At 42.6% G+C, this 14,962-nt stretch overlaps 1 long non-coding RNA gene across 3 annotated transcripts; it reads right to left on the reverse strand.

Annotated features, from left to right (window-relative positions):
* Positions 1-4,873: 4,873 nt before the first annotated feature.
* LOC140466553 (uncharacterized) lies at positions 4,874-14,673 on the reverse strand. 3 transcript variants are annotated; one of them, XR_011955228.1, is made up of 4 exons: positions 14,595-14,673; positions 7,974-8,139; positions 7,209-7,357; positions 4,874-5,053 (listed from the first exon to the last, which is right to left on the reverse strand). It is a non-coding gene; the product is annotated as an uncharacterized lncRNA (long non-coding RNA). The 3 variants fall into 3 exon arrangements; XR_011955226.1 differs by lacking the exon at positions 7,209-7,357; XR_011955227.1 differs by lacking the exon at positions 7,209-7,357 and having other exon boundaries at positions 11,360-14,667.
* Between the last annotated feature and the right edge of the window lie 289 nt (positions 14,674-14,962).

Genomic DNA, 14,962 nt, shown 5'->3' on the forward strand with positions numbered 1-14,962 from the left:
GCAGTAGCAGAGACACGGAGAGAGACAGTGGTAGAGGGAGATACAGTGGGAGAGGGAGGGACAATGAAAGAGGAAGGTGGGGAGTTGAGAGAGTGAAAGAAGTACAGATAGTGAGATATAGATGGAAAGAGGTAGAGAGAATGAGAGTGAAAGAGAAAGAAAGGGAGATACATAGAGGGTGTGATAGACAGTGAAAGAGAGAGAGAGACACTGAGACAGAGTCAGAGCAGGTTTATAAAAATGCAGAAGGTGGGAGTGATGAAGTAAGAGAGAGAGAGACTGGCAGAGTCAGTTAGAGAGAGAGAAAGACAGTGTGAGAGAGACACTATTAGAGAGACAGAGCTATGAGAGAAAGACAGTGAGAGACAACAAGATAGAGAAAGGCACAGTGAGTTAGAGAGTGTGAAAGTGAGAGAGAAAAATCACAAAGAACAAGGCAGACCGAGAGACAGACAGTGAGTGATATAAAGAGTGAAAGGACAAGAGAGTCAGAAAGTGAGAGCGAGATAGTGAGAGTGGCAAAGCAACACAGAAAGAGAGAGAAGGGGTGAGAGAGATTGTATCAAATGGAGACAGGCAGAGAGAGAGAGAGAGACAGAAAAATTTCACCAACCTGAACCACCTCTTCTCTGAATTAATTAACGACTCTGCCCTTGAGCCCTCAATTGATGTCACTGTCCCTGTTGGCCCATTCATTCATTTGATTTGGCCAGATACTTCCATATTGCAAAACAACCATCGTGGCCAGATGAACCATGAACATCCAGCCACCTCTTGCGTCAATAGGGATCGACGCCAAGTGCAAAAGATAATTTAGATTGCAGTTGTATGTTCCTTTCCGTCTGACCGATTTGATTTCTATAACCTGATACCTGGTTCCAGACTGTCCTAAAGCAATATATTTGTTCATTGTTCAAACATTCAATGGAAATAAGATGCCTCTGTATATGAACTTGTCAGAAGGCAATACTTTATCTGAAGAAATACTTTTATGTTGATCTCTCCACTGGAAGCATAACTTCCCTCATAAGATCAGCGATACTGTGCATTTTACTCAAAGGCACAACCCAGCTGACATCTGGTTAGCTTCCAGTTAAATCGATAATTTTAAAGATTTCATCACTTGTCACAAATTTGAGTTCCAATCATGAGCAAAAGCCTGAAAGAGATCCAATCGTGGAATACAGGGGAAGGTAAAGTGTGTTGTTAATGAAAGGAAGAGTTGTTCAAAGCAGATGGTGGGTTGTGGGGAGCGTTTTCTGGTGCAGTGGTCATGTGCTAAATGTATAAAATATATATAAAGCTGACGTTAAACACCAGGCCTGGGGACGCAGAACATTTTCTAATCCTGTAAAGCAGGGAGTAACAAAATAATGCATGGTATTAAACTGGTGAGTTCAAACATGTGTTTGAAACCATTTTCTCTCGATAAAGCAAAATGTGCTCAGAAAAGACAAATATGTGCACTCGATTAGCAGCAGACGAAAACCTGCAATTGGGATAAAGTGAATAACAGAGAAATAAAGCTGTTATTTTGGGTCTGTCTTTTTTTTTAGATTAGATTACTTACAGTGTGGAAACAGGCCCTTCGGCCCAACAAGTCCACACCGCCCCGCCGGAGCGCTAGCCACCCATACCCCTACAGTTACCCCTTTACCTAACACTACGGGCAATTTAGCATGGCCAATTCACCTGACCTACACATCTTTGGACTGTGGGAGGAAACCCACGCAGACACGGCGAGGACGTGCAAACGCCTGAGGCGGGAATTGAACCCGGGTCTCTGGCGCTGTGGAGGCAGCAGTGCTCAGCACTGTGCCACCGTGCCGCCCACAGAGGTGAAAATTTGCTAAGTTTCTCAACAGGACAATAGAAGCAATACCCTCGTCAAAATCAGGAGATAAACGAGTTGGTCATGAGCGAACAGAAGTCGTACTGGAGAAAATAATCCTGGAATCTGAAAACCAATGTCTCATTATCGATTGCAGTCATCGTGCATAATCGTACATATGTTGCTGGTTATCTTTCCAAATTCTGTGATGTTGGGTATGGCATCAATCCCAGTGAAATATAAGAATGCATTGTAAACGATGATGTAAGTGGACACTTAAAAATAAAATGGTCTGATTGGATGGAGTCAATGCAAATTTATGAAGATAGACATTATTTCACAAACTCTGTTGAGTTTCCTCCTTGGAAGAATTAACTGGCAGAATGCTTACAATGTAAATAGGGAGGGTTTGGTATCCAATATGACAGAGGGCATGAAACTGTGGGCAACAAACTGGTTAGCATTCAGCATTGTTTAACGGGCAGCAAACAAATAATAGGAATACATATGCCATCCTCGGGTTATTTGTTGTGACCAGAATGCTTCCAAAAGGACCAGCCTTTTCACACCAACCAGTCCCAATCAGTGTGCATAGTTTAAATTTCACCATAAAACCGTAGGATATCAGAGTGGGAGTTAGGCTATTCAGCCCATCGAGTCCACTCCGCCATTCAATCATGGCTGATGGGCATTTCAACGCCACTTACCCGCACTCTCCCCATCTCCCTTAATTCCTGGCGAAATTAAGAATTTACCAATCTCTGCCTTTAAGACATATACCGTCCCAGCCTCCACTGAGCTCCATGGCAGTGAAATACACAGGCCCACCGCTCTTTCCGTTCAAAAGTGATCCCCTCTAACTCTAAGGCTGTGCCCATGAGTCCTACTATCCCTGTTTGATGGAAATAATTTCCTGCTGTCCACCCTTTCTAAGCCATTATCTTGAGGTTTCTATTAGATCTCCCCTCAACCTTCTGAACTCTAACAAATACAATGCCAGGATTCTCAGCTGTTCATCGCATGTTAGGCCTGCCATTCCAGGGATCATCCGTGTGAATCTCCGCTGGACACACTCCAGCGTCAGTATGTCCTTCCTGAGGTGTGGGGCCCAAAACTGGACATAGTATTCTAAATGGGGCCTAAGCAGAGGTTTATAAAGTCTTAGTAGCACCTCACTGCTTTTAGATTCCAACTCTCTTGAAATAAATGACAACATTACATTTGCTTTCTTAACCATGGACTCAACTTGCAAGTCAATCTTTCGAGAATCCTGTACTAGTACTCCCAGATCCCGGTGTACATTGTCAGACAGCCAATCCTCAATCCATGACAGTAGCTCACCTCGAACACCACGGGCCCTCACCTTACTCAGTGGCCTCTCGTGAGGCACCTTATCAAAGGCATTTTGGAAGTCTCCGTAAATAACATCTACTGGGTTTCCCTGGTCTAAACTACTTGTTACCTCTTCAAAGAATTCTAACAGGCTTGTCAGGCATGACCTCCCCTTACTAAATCCATGCTGACTTGTTCTAATTCGACTCTGCACTTCCAAGAATTTAGAAATCTCATCCTTAACGATGGATTCTAGAATTTTACCTACAATCGAGGTTAGGCTAATCGGCCTTAATTTTCCATCTTTTGTCTTGATCCTTTCTTGAACAAGGGGGTAACAACAGTGATTTTCCAATCATCTGGGACTTTCCCTGACTCCAGTGATTTTTGAAAGCTTACAACCAACATCTCCACTATTTCTTGAGCTACCTCCTTCAGAACCCTACGGTGCAGCCCATCCGGGCCAGGAGATTTATCAATTTTTAGACCTTTTGGCTTATCAAATACAGAGGAACCTCAATTATCCAAATGCCAAATATCCGAAAATTAGCCTGCTCCTTTGTGGGCTCTATCACAAGGTGTTCCAAATGCCATCCTGTAAGCATTCCATGAATTCCCTTTCTTTGGATCTACTGGCAACATATTTCACCCAGACCATTTGCATATTGAAGCCCGATGATCACCATGACCTTGCCTTTCTGACATGCCTATCTATTTTCTGGTACATCTTGCACCCCTGGTCCTGACCACTGCTGGGAGGTCTGTATATAAATCCCATTCTGTTTTTTTTTGCCTTTGTGGTTACTCAACTCCATCCAGACAGACTCCACATCATCTCACCCTAAGTCATTCAGTGCCATAGATTTAATTTCATTCTTAACGAACAAGGAACCCCGCCCCCTCCACCAACCTCACTGTCTTTTCGATAAGTTGTAAATCCTTGGATGTTTAAATGGAAGCTAGGGAAACGGGGAAATAAATAGTGATGACTTGAAAGCTGTCCATATTACAGAGAAAGAGATGCTAGAGACCTTAACATCAATAAAGGTAGGTATTACCCCAGGACCTGATCAGGTAAATCCAGAACTTTTTAAGAAGCGAGAGAAGAGATTGCTGGGCACCCTCCTGAGATAGAGGATGGCAATAGAGGGTTATTTTCCTGAGATAGAGGATGGTTACAGAGGGTTATTTTCCTGTGATAGAGGGCGGCACGGTGGCACAGTGGTTAGCACTGCTGCCTCACAGCGCCAGAGACCCGGGTTCAATTCTCACCTCAGGCGACTGACTGTGTGGAGTTTGCACGTTCTCCCCATATGTGTGTGGGTTTCCACCGCGTGCTCCGGTTTCCTCCCACAGTCCAAAGATGTGCAGGTTAGGTGAATTGGCCATGCTAAATTGCCCGTAGTGTTAGGTAAGGGGTAAATGTAGGGGTATGGGTGGGTTGCGCTTCGGCGGGGCGGTGTGGACTTGTTGGGCCAAAGGGCCTGTTTCCACACTGTAAGTTATCTAATCTAATCTAAGAATGGTGATAGAGGTTATTTACCAGACTGGAGGCCTGTGACCAGGTTCAGTGCAGGTTCCACTGCTTTATGTCATTTATAAAAATGGTTTGGATGTGAATATAGGTTTGTAAGTTTGCAGATAGCAGCAAAATTGGTGGTGTGTTGGACAGTAAAGAAGGTTATCTGACAGTACAACAGGACAATAGGCTGAGGAGTGGCAGACAGAATTTAATTGTGATGAATGTGACGTGTTATATTCTGCTTAGGCAAACCATGCCCCTCCCCTCGCAGCATGTTGCCGCCACGACTCTGTCCCTCTTCCTCCTTGCGGCTTGTCACGGCTGTGTCGCCGTCTCGGTCCATCCTCCACTTCGCGGCGTCAGCGGACCTGAAACATTAATTCAGATGTTTCTTCACAGATGCTGCCAGATCTGCTGAGCTTTTCCAGCAATTTTTGTTTCAGTCTCTCACTGAGGCTAGCCTGATCTCCACACTTCCCAATAACTATACACAAATTATAAAGAGTATCGGAGTGACCCTGGCCTGCTCTCCACACCTCCCAGTAACTACACACTGACTGAAGGAGTCTCACAGTGATTCTGGCCTGCTCTCCACATCTCCCAGTAACTATACACTCACTGTAAGGAGTCTCACAGTGATTCTGGCCTGCTCTGCACACCTCCCAGTAACGACACACTGACTGTAAAGGGTCTCACAGTGAGCCTGCCCTCATCTACATACCTCTGTGTAACTGTACAGTGTCTGTAAACAGTCTCACACTGAGTGTGGCCTCATTTACACACCTCCAAGTCAGTATAAAGTCATTGTAAAACAGTCTCTCAGTGAACCTAGCCTCATTGACGCACCACCCAGTTACGATATGGTGAGTATAAACAGTCTCATTGAGAGTCTGGCCTCATCTGCATGCCACCCAGTTACGACATGGTGATTGTGAACAATCTAACGCTGAGCTTGGCTTTTTCTTTTTAAATTTCAAAATTATATTTGATTCATCAAAAATATCTTTCTATACATACATAGTCACAAATGCAGTTTGGTCCTTTACAGTTGCATATCACATGACAATAAAGGATATTACAACAAAGAATATTCTATTCAAGTAAACAAACATTGGACTTTGGACGAACAAAAAACCCAAAAAAGGTCTCTTACACACACATCATTATATATCTGGGAGACACTGGGAGGGTCCGATAACTGAACGGACCCCCATTTCCCTTCAGCAGGAAGACCTTAGACAGTGGTCTTACCCCCCCACTGTACCTTGGCAGCAGTTGCCCCAAGCTTTAGTCCATCTCTCAGCATGTAATCCTGGACATTAGGATGTGTCAGTCTGCAACATTCAGTCAGGGTCAACTCCTCGCTCTGGAAGACCAACAAGTTCCGGGCAGACCAAAGAGCATCACTCACTGTCCCGAAATGGGGATTTTTGCAAGGCAGGGATGATCTGACAATTCCCCGTGTTACTGAAATCTAGACATGGGCTGTAGGTGGTGTAGAGAATGATACAGCCCACTGGTTGGTTATTGTGCTGGAGTCTGTTATTCAGCAGAATTTGGAAAAGCTGAGCCGTGGTGCGGTTCCTATTGATCTGGACGGGGTTCAGCAATTTACTTTCTGGGCAACGACTGCCGCTGTTCGGGAAGATAGCGAGGCAATTTCTACCTGGGTAGTTTTGGAAAGAGTTCACATCGGAGGTAATGAAAGGATGTATTGATATGCTGGGGTTCAAGTCTACATATCTATTGGAGTTTCCGCACTGGGAAGCAGGTAAAGCCACCAGGAAGGCGAAGTGTTCTCTCCTATAATCAGACGCCCGGTGCCCAGCACCAAGCGGAAACTGAAAGGGGTAAAGCCAGGGTGTGAGTCTAGGGACAGACTTCAGGTGAAACATTCTCTGTGCAGTGTTAGTGGGCCCTGTTGGAACAATGCCCATCATATTAAAGAAAAGGTGAAACCCTGCAATTCGCATTTCAAATTATTGCATGGGAAGGTCAATGCTGCTTCAGGTTGTATCCCTATCTCAGTGTTGTAGTAAATTCTGGGATCAGTGTCAGGTTTAAAGACAGAACCAGGGTGATGCGACTGAAAGCAGAACATTGTTACTTATTTTTGTACAAATCCTCCTGCAATGAATCACAGAATGCCACAAGTTACTGATGCCAAAATATGATCGGATTTCAACCATTACAATTTCACCATAGCAGTGCAGAGTCTATTCAAATTTGCATCCTGTGTTTTAATTTAAACCTCAGTTGGCCAGGTTCCCTCAGTAGAATCCCTTTCATTGACCCCCTGCGTCCTTGATACCCACATGGACCACAATATGCAAGGAAATTTCTTTTTATTCACAGGCTATGGATATGACTGGCCAGGAATCCAGTGACCCAGGTAATGTTCTAAGAACTGGGTTCAAATCCTAACATGGCAGATGATGGAATCGGAATTTAGTAAAATCCTGGAATGGAGAGGTTAATGATGACCATGAAACTATTATTGCTTACTAGGAAAAAAAAACCCACCAGTTTCATTGACGCCCAGGGAAGGAAACTCAGCTTATCCGCATGTGACTTCAGACGCACAGCAATGTGGTTCACTCTTAATTACACTCTGAGCAATTCGGGTTGGACAAAAAATCTAGCCTGGCCTGCCAACCCGTTATCCGTTGTATCTGTAAATGGGGTAAGACACCAAATATCAAACAAGTTGTGAATCCCTGAAAGTAGAGCAATGCTCCAGTACTAGACACCATCACCAGTGAAGGCTCAGTGAGCCTGCATTGTCTTCTGAAACAAAACTAAACATTTTCGGAAAAGCTCAGCAAGTCTGGTAGGATTTGTTGAGAGAAATCAGTGTTAACGATTCGGGTAGAGTGACCAATCGTCAGAACTGATTTCCCTCCACAGATGTTGGCAGACTTGCTGCACTTTTCCAGGAACTTCTATTTTTGTTTCTTATTTACAGCGTCCACATTTCTAAGGTTTTATTCTGCACTGTTGTCTGATTGTCACTGGCATGTTGTCTTTTACAACCAGTTCCTGTATTAGGATCACACATGGTGTGACACAGAAAGAAATGTGACAATCCTTCGACAAAATGTGTGATCAAAATGTTTTGTTTTAATACCTGGTTCTCATTCATGCTTGGATTCTGTAATTCCCAGACACTATACTATCACTGATGGAATAATGGAGAGACTGGGGTTAGTGCTCAATAATAAATATAGAAACATATTCAACCTAATCTATATTGAATTTCTAATACTAAAGCAGCTTGTAAACACTCACTTAATCCATTGCAGACTCTGCAGTTTGTACACGGTGGAACAATGAGGGGACAGAATTGTTGGTTAAGATGTTTCCTGAGATGGACAACTCCATCAGTGATTGGTTTGTACTGTAAGCAAGGGCACGTTTCTCAGCACAAAGCTCTGAGAAGGCAGCAGTACATACCCTAGGGGAGACAAAGAAAGAAGAAGAACAAAAGTTTATTAACAGCAGTATTTCTGACACAGACATAACTGTAAAATATGGGATATTCTGTTCCAGTAAACTGAAGAGAAGAAGCAGGTGGAGTGTTCCCAGGCCCTGAATGACAATGAGAAGCCTGGGAGCATCCCATCAGAACTCAAGCAGTGCCTTCCCTGATATCAAGAGCAATAAATCACAATTCCCAATGGAGCTTTTCTCTGTTTTCAGTCATGGGAATTGGCATCGCTGGCTGGGCCAGAATTTATTGTTCATTCCCAGCTGTCACCTTCAAAACATGGCGATGAGCTTTTTGAATCGCCGCAGTCTAACTGTCCATTGTGGGTTGACCCACAATATCTTAGGGAGGGAATTCCAGGATTTTCACTCACTGACAGTGATATTTCCAACTCAGGATGGTGAGTGGTTTAGAGTGGAATTTTCAAGGGTGGTGCTCCTATCTATCTGCTGCACTTGTCCTTCTAGATGGAAGTGGTCACGGATTGAAGGGTACTGTCAAAGGATCTTTGATGAACTTCTGCAGCGAATCTTGTCGATAATACACACTGCTGCTCCTGAGCATCGATGATGGAGGGACTGGGGATGCATGCAGATGTGGTGTCAATCAAGTGCACAAGGATATAGAAACATGGACTAGGATTTATATTTAACTCTTAGTCCCACTTACAGAACAAACTGCTTTAGTTCTCCAACCTCAAAATGTTAAAATCAAGATGAGTTAATATTTGAATTAAGTGCAGAAAATGTCTGCATTACCAACAGTAAAAAACATAGAAATGTCATTACTGAGGGCTAAGTCAAAGTAAGGAAGGTTACATTAATACTTTCCTTAAATCTCATAAGATTGAATTCAAAGGAATATTTCAATTTTCTTGATTATTCTGTGCATAGTGAAGGTAATCAGTTCTAAAATTAAGTAGACAGCAAAAAATATTTTCAGAACTTAGTGTAACCATTAACTTAGAATACATGGGAGAAAAGCATTCCCATTGGTGAAAGAATAGAGAACCAGAAAGTTTTATTTCAGGTAAGAGAAGCAATGGCAACATATGGAAATTATTTTCTGCATTAAATGGTTAGAATCTGGAATGTTCTGCCTGTGGGTGTGGTAAGGTCGGTACAAATCAGGCATTCAAGACAGCAAAGGATTATTTTCTCAAAAGCAAAATGTGTAAATTGACAGCGAGAAGGAAGACAAATAAAACTTTGCAGGTGTTTGTGAGGGAAGCTGGCACAGTTTGAATGGCATTCTTTCTTGCAGTAATCTCTCAATGGTTTTATTAGTAACAGGTTCAATGATGCAAATGATGTGGCTCAAATATTAATCTACAATTGTAGCCACCCAGTTGTTATGAATGAATGCCCAGTACTTCTCTCTCTCTCTCTCTCTCTCTCTCTCGCTCACCGAACATTCTAGCTCCTCCTCCAGGTCATTTATAAAAATGACAAACAGCAATGGTCCCAAAACAGATCCTTGCGGAACACCACTAGTAACTGCACTCCAAGATGAACCTTTAACATCAACTACTAACCTCTGTCTTTATAACTGAAACCTTCCATACTAAGCAAAATCCTAGTAAACCTCGTCTGAACCATCTCCAGCTTAATAATATTCTTCCTATAACTGGGCGAGCATAAATAGACACAGCATTCCAGCAGAGGCCTCACCAATATCCTGCACAACTTTAACATGACTTCCGAACCCCTCTACTCAAAAGGCTGAGCAACGAAGGCAAGCATGCCAAACGCATTTCTAAACACCATATGTATGATGCAAACTTCAATGATGCAGTCGGGGAATCAAGGATTATGAAGAAAGGGCAGAAAAGTGGAAATGTCGGATCAGCCATGATCCTATTGAATGACAAAGGAGGCTAAAGGGGCTGAATGGCCTGTTACTACTTATGGACTTATGTCTTAATGACGTACAATGTATAACATTTTACAACACTATCACTGACCATAATAATGTACAGTGTCCCTTTGATGTGGAATATTTAAAATATTTTAATCACTATCACTGGCATGAATACTATGGAATTTATTAACACACTGATACTAGCAACATGCTAATTATTGTTAATGTGTAATAGAACTATTAATGGACAAAATGATTATTATTGACAATTTTGCTGATAAGAATTGTCGCAGTGTTTAATGCCACTACTACTTCTGCTCGTTAAGTACTTTCTTTCAAATTACACAATCACTAACACAGCTTAATTAATAAGTCATTACGAGGTCTAAAAATAATGCACTGTTGTTAATGATATAACTCCTGTCAGTCGTCATCACACTGTGCCAGATATTCATTTCTTATCATTACGCAATCTGAGGTACTTCCCGCAGAATCTATATTTTACAGTTTGGAATCCCCAGAACTACAGACAGTTGTTCTACTCGCAAATGACCCAATTTATCATCACTTTGGGGGCCAGGTCCATCACTGATCAATGTGCCGTGAGAGCAGAGATGAGATCCTAGGTCCCAGAATCTGTCACGGACACCATTAATACTAAAATTGGATCAAACAAGGGAAATAATGGAAAGCAGAAAAGATAGCATGCATAAAATTCAGTATGGACAAGGATACAGCAGCTATGTACAGTCTTTAGAGAACAATGTTACTGATAGGAGTATATTTGTACGATTATCAATTCTAACAAAAGTGCACATAATTTAACAATACCAATACTATACCATTTTTATTAATTGCAATGTAACTAATTTATCATTCTCACTGAGTACTGTGAATAAAGTATTATTGATATTAAGAAATGCAGTGCTTTTTAATCCTTGCTGATATAGTACATTGTCAGACAATGTCAAATACAATGCCACAAAGTCTGGTACTTGCTGCAGTGTGTGTATTTTACAGTTTGTATTCCTCAGTCACATCCAGTCCTTCCACTGGTACAGACACAGAATACAGGAGATTGCCCAATTCTTCTGTACCATGCACAGCCAGATTTTAGGTTCAATCAATTCAGAGTTTGATTACTGGGTGGGCCTGGAAAAGCTGTCAAATATGATGCCATCTGTTTTACCTCTCCACTCTTGTCCAATTTCACTTCCACTGTTTGCTATTAATGTCATTCCTGATATGCTTAAACTTGCACACATTTTATTAAGTGTACCTTGTCAGACATCTAGCCATTATAAACATCTCACATTCTGCTACTTACTCCAGTCCCTGTATTCTGCAGTTTGGTTTCCTCTCAACCACAGATGTAATTTTATTCCTGAATCTCCTGGGTCATTACTCTGGAGACTAAATAAAGGTAGCGAGAAACATATACAGTCAAACCAAAATATATGCAAAGTTTGTGTCTTGAATATTACAGGAAACACAAAAAAGTCAAATGAAACCTTCTTTGATGAAAAATACAATTCAACAGGACAAATTGGAAGGTTCTACTGCAATTAATAAATGGCAAGTAACAATGATATTTGACTAAAGACCCATCACTGGAGATATACCTCACCCAATTTCACTTTCTATGAAATTTCAAGTTCCCAAGCCAATGGAACAGAGGAACAGGAACAAAGTGGCCTGGCTGCCAATTCACTATCACTGGTTTTATGCTGTGTTGAAGTCTGATATCACGCAGAATCACAGAAATGCATAAGTGCATGAAGAGACCATTTGGCCCATTGCACCTGCACTGCCTTCTCTATGAGCATCATTACTAGTGTTAATAGCCTGCTTTTCTCCCCCCATATCATTGCACATCATTTCTAGCCAAATGATCATCAAATGCCTTGTTGAATGCCTCGATTGAACCTGCTTTCAACATATTCCCAGACAACATAGTTCATACACCAACTATTTGCTAAGTGAAGATGTTTTACCTCACTTCACCATTGATTCTTTTGCAAATGACCTCTTTTATCCTTTACTAAATACTTGGATCTTCTGCAAAGCAACAATCAATGGAGAGCCAACTGCTCAAAAGTTTCCAATCTCAGATGTTATTTGGTATTTCTAGGAGTGTCGTTTAAGCCTGGCTTCTCCAGAAGTGAGAAGTCTAGCATCCCTTGGACATCTTTGTTGATATGCTGCAGGCTCAAGGGAAGCAGAAGACAACTCATTTTTGCACATGTGTCTGAGTGTCTGCCTGAATGAACAACTGAATCAGCGAATGAGTGAATGGACTGCAACAGTTCAAAAATGCAGAACACTACTACCATCCTGAGGGAAACTAGGGATGGATGATAAGTGCTCACATCTTGTGAGTGAGTTCACAAAACGGCAAGGTGGGCATGTGGGTGAGGTAAGTAGCTACAGTGGCAGGTTAAGAGGGTGGTGGATGCAGAGGGTGGCAGGTTCCTTAGGTTAGTCGAAATTAGTCAGTTTGGGTCAGGAGATAGTCAGTTCAAGGGCTTGTCAAGACTGATGAAGGGGTGCAGTCAGACTGAGAGTAAGTTTTGTGTGTTTGTGTTAAAGTTCACTCACATTCTTGTCCAAGGTGACCTTTCTCTAACTGGTGTAAAGCTCAGTCAAAAGGAGCGCAATAAAATTATCAGTGCTTGAGATCTTCCCTGAGAAGGGCCCATCAATCCCTTTCCTTTTCAGCTTCCTTCAACCATCTCATGTGCGTCCCAAAGCCCTATTTGGACTTGATTCATTTCAGCTCATTGACACAGTCAACTGTTAAACAACAGTTCTGATCCGGAAATGAAAAAAAAATCCATGTGCTGTGATTAGATTAGGATTCGATTACTTACAGTGTGGAAACAGGCCTTTCAGCCCAACCAGTCCACACCGAACCTCCGAAGAGCATCCCATCCACACCCATTTGCCTACATTTACTCCTACCCCTAACACTACGGACAATTGAGCATGGCCAATTCACCTAACCTGCACAATTTTGGATTGTGGGAGGAAACTGGAGCACCCGGAGGAAACCCACGCAGACACAGGGAGAATGTGCAAACTCCACACAGACAGATGCCCGAGGCAGGAATTGAACCCGGGTCTCTGGCACTGTGAGGCAGCAGTGCTAACCACTGTGCCACCCATAAGGCGCCATGCTTAGAACATCGTGCTGTTGTAAGAGGTGTGTGTGTGGGTGCTGGGTATAAACACTGGAGCAACCCCGCTTAAATGGTGTTGGTGTAGGACGCACTGGTGTTGCTGCCTGTGTGTATTTGTTTTTGTTCCAGTCTTACTCAGCTACCTTGCTACAGCCAGTACTTTCATTACTGTCTTCACGACATCCCCTTCAATCAGCTCGATATTGAGTAACTTCATTGACCAGTTTTCAGTTTCCACAAATGCGCTTTTTTCAATGGACCTTCTGTGATACCTTTCTCCTGACTTCATTTTCTCCAATTCCATTTCAGACAATTGTCTCCTTGTCAATTGCATGTATAAGCTCACAGACTCTCATACCTATCATCCTCCCCACCCCATCGCCATTTCCTTGTCCTGTTGATACTACTGTCCATGCTAGTGCTTCAGAAATAGCGCTCAGCCCCATCCTTACACCAATCTCTTTGTTAATATGCTCATTAGCGAAGGAGGTTATCTGAGATTACAAAGGGATCATGATCAATTGGGAAAATAGGCTGAGGAGTGGCAGATGGAGTTTATTGCATTTTTGTACAACAAGGGCAGGATTTAATCAGTTCAAGGTGGAGCCCTGGGTAGTGTTTCGAGAAGAGACCTAGAGATTAGGGGGTGAAGAGGTGGAATGCGTGGGGCAACTTATTACACAGAGGGTGGTTTGTATGCAGAATGAACAGCCAGAGGAAGCTATCTGGACAGGTACGTGAATCGGAAAAGTTCAGAAGGATATAAACCAACTGAAGACAAATCTGACGAGTTTAATTTGGGAAACATGGTCAGCGAGGATCAGTTAGAAAGAAGGATCCGTTGTTTCCATGTTGCATGACTCCATGATTCCAAGATTTGGGGGCGACAGAGTGTTCATGCCATGACTGTGAATTCAGTTTTACAATCTCACAGGAGTTAAGACTAGGCTTCATACAATCTTTTTCCTGGATAACTGATCAAGTAAATGCGTCAGAACTGGCAAAACCCTTCTGCTCTAGCCCAGAGTTGCAGGCTTCTACAGAGAGTCACGGATAGAAGGGAAATTGCCCATTAACAAGTTCAAAATTCATGGATAATTCACACCAAAAGATCCCAACATTCATCTTAGCTCATAAGATCTATACAAATGTAACGTCACCTGTAAAACCTCTCAATCCCCCTCAGTTCACTCTAAATCCCTTATCGGAAATACTGTCCAAGATCATGACCGCAAAATTTCCTCTATTTCTGTTACTTCTTTAATTCCAATCTCTGTTAAAATGAGACATCATAACCCTCCCGTCTGGCAGTTCTGGCTACAGGAAGGATATTACTTCACAAGAGAAGATTCAGAAAGGATTTAAGAACCAGCGTAGCATAACCTCAACACTTGGCATTCAGGAGCCAGATACTGGAATCCTTCAGAATTGTCTTGTACGTTGAGGTGGTTAATTGTGTCATTCCACTATCCACCAGTAGCCAGCCTCAATCCATCAAGCTCATTTTCCTTGCAATGGGCTTCACTGTAGAGCTTCAAATGTCCCTGGGATCTGGGATCAGGCTTTGTGCGAGGGCAGCGACAAACTCTTGGCTGGCGAGGTGTGGGAATGTGTTAACCTCACAGTGCACAGAATCATCTCTCTCCAATAGTTCCATTCGGAACCCAGACAGGAATTTCACTCCTGAACACAACCTTCCTCTTCAGAATCCTGTGAAAGCCATCGCACCAAGCTTCAGTAACACAACACAG

The sequence above is a fragment of the Chiloscyllium punctatum genome, chromosome 43, assembly GCF_047496795.1.
Source record: "Chiloscyllium punctatum isolate Juve2018m chromosome 43, sChiPun1.3, whole genome shotgun sequence".
Lineage (NCBI taxonomy): Eukaryota > Metazoa > Chordata > Chondrichthyes > Orectolobiformes > Hemiscylliidae > Chiloscyllium > Chiloscyllium punctatum.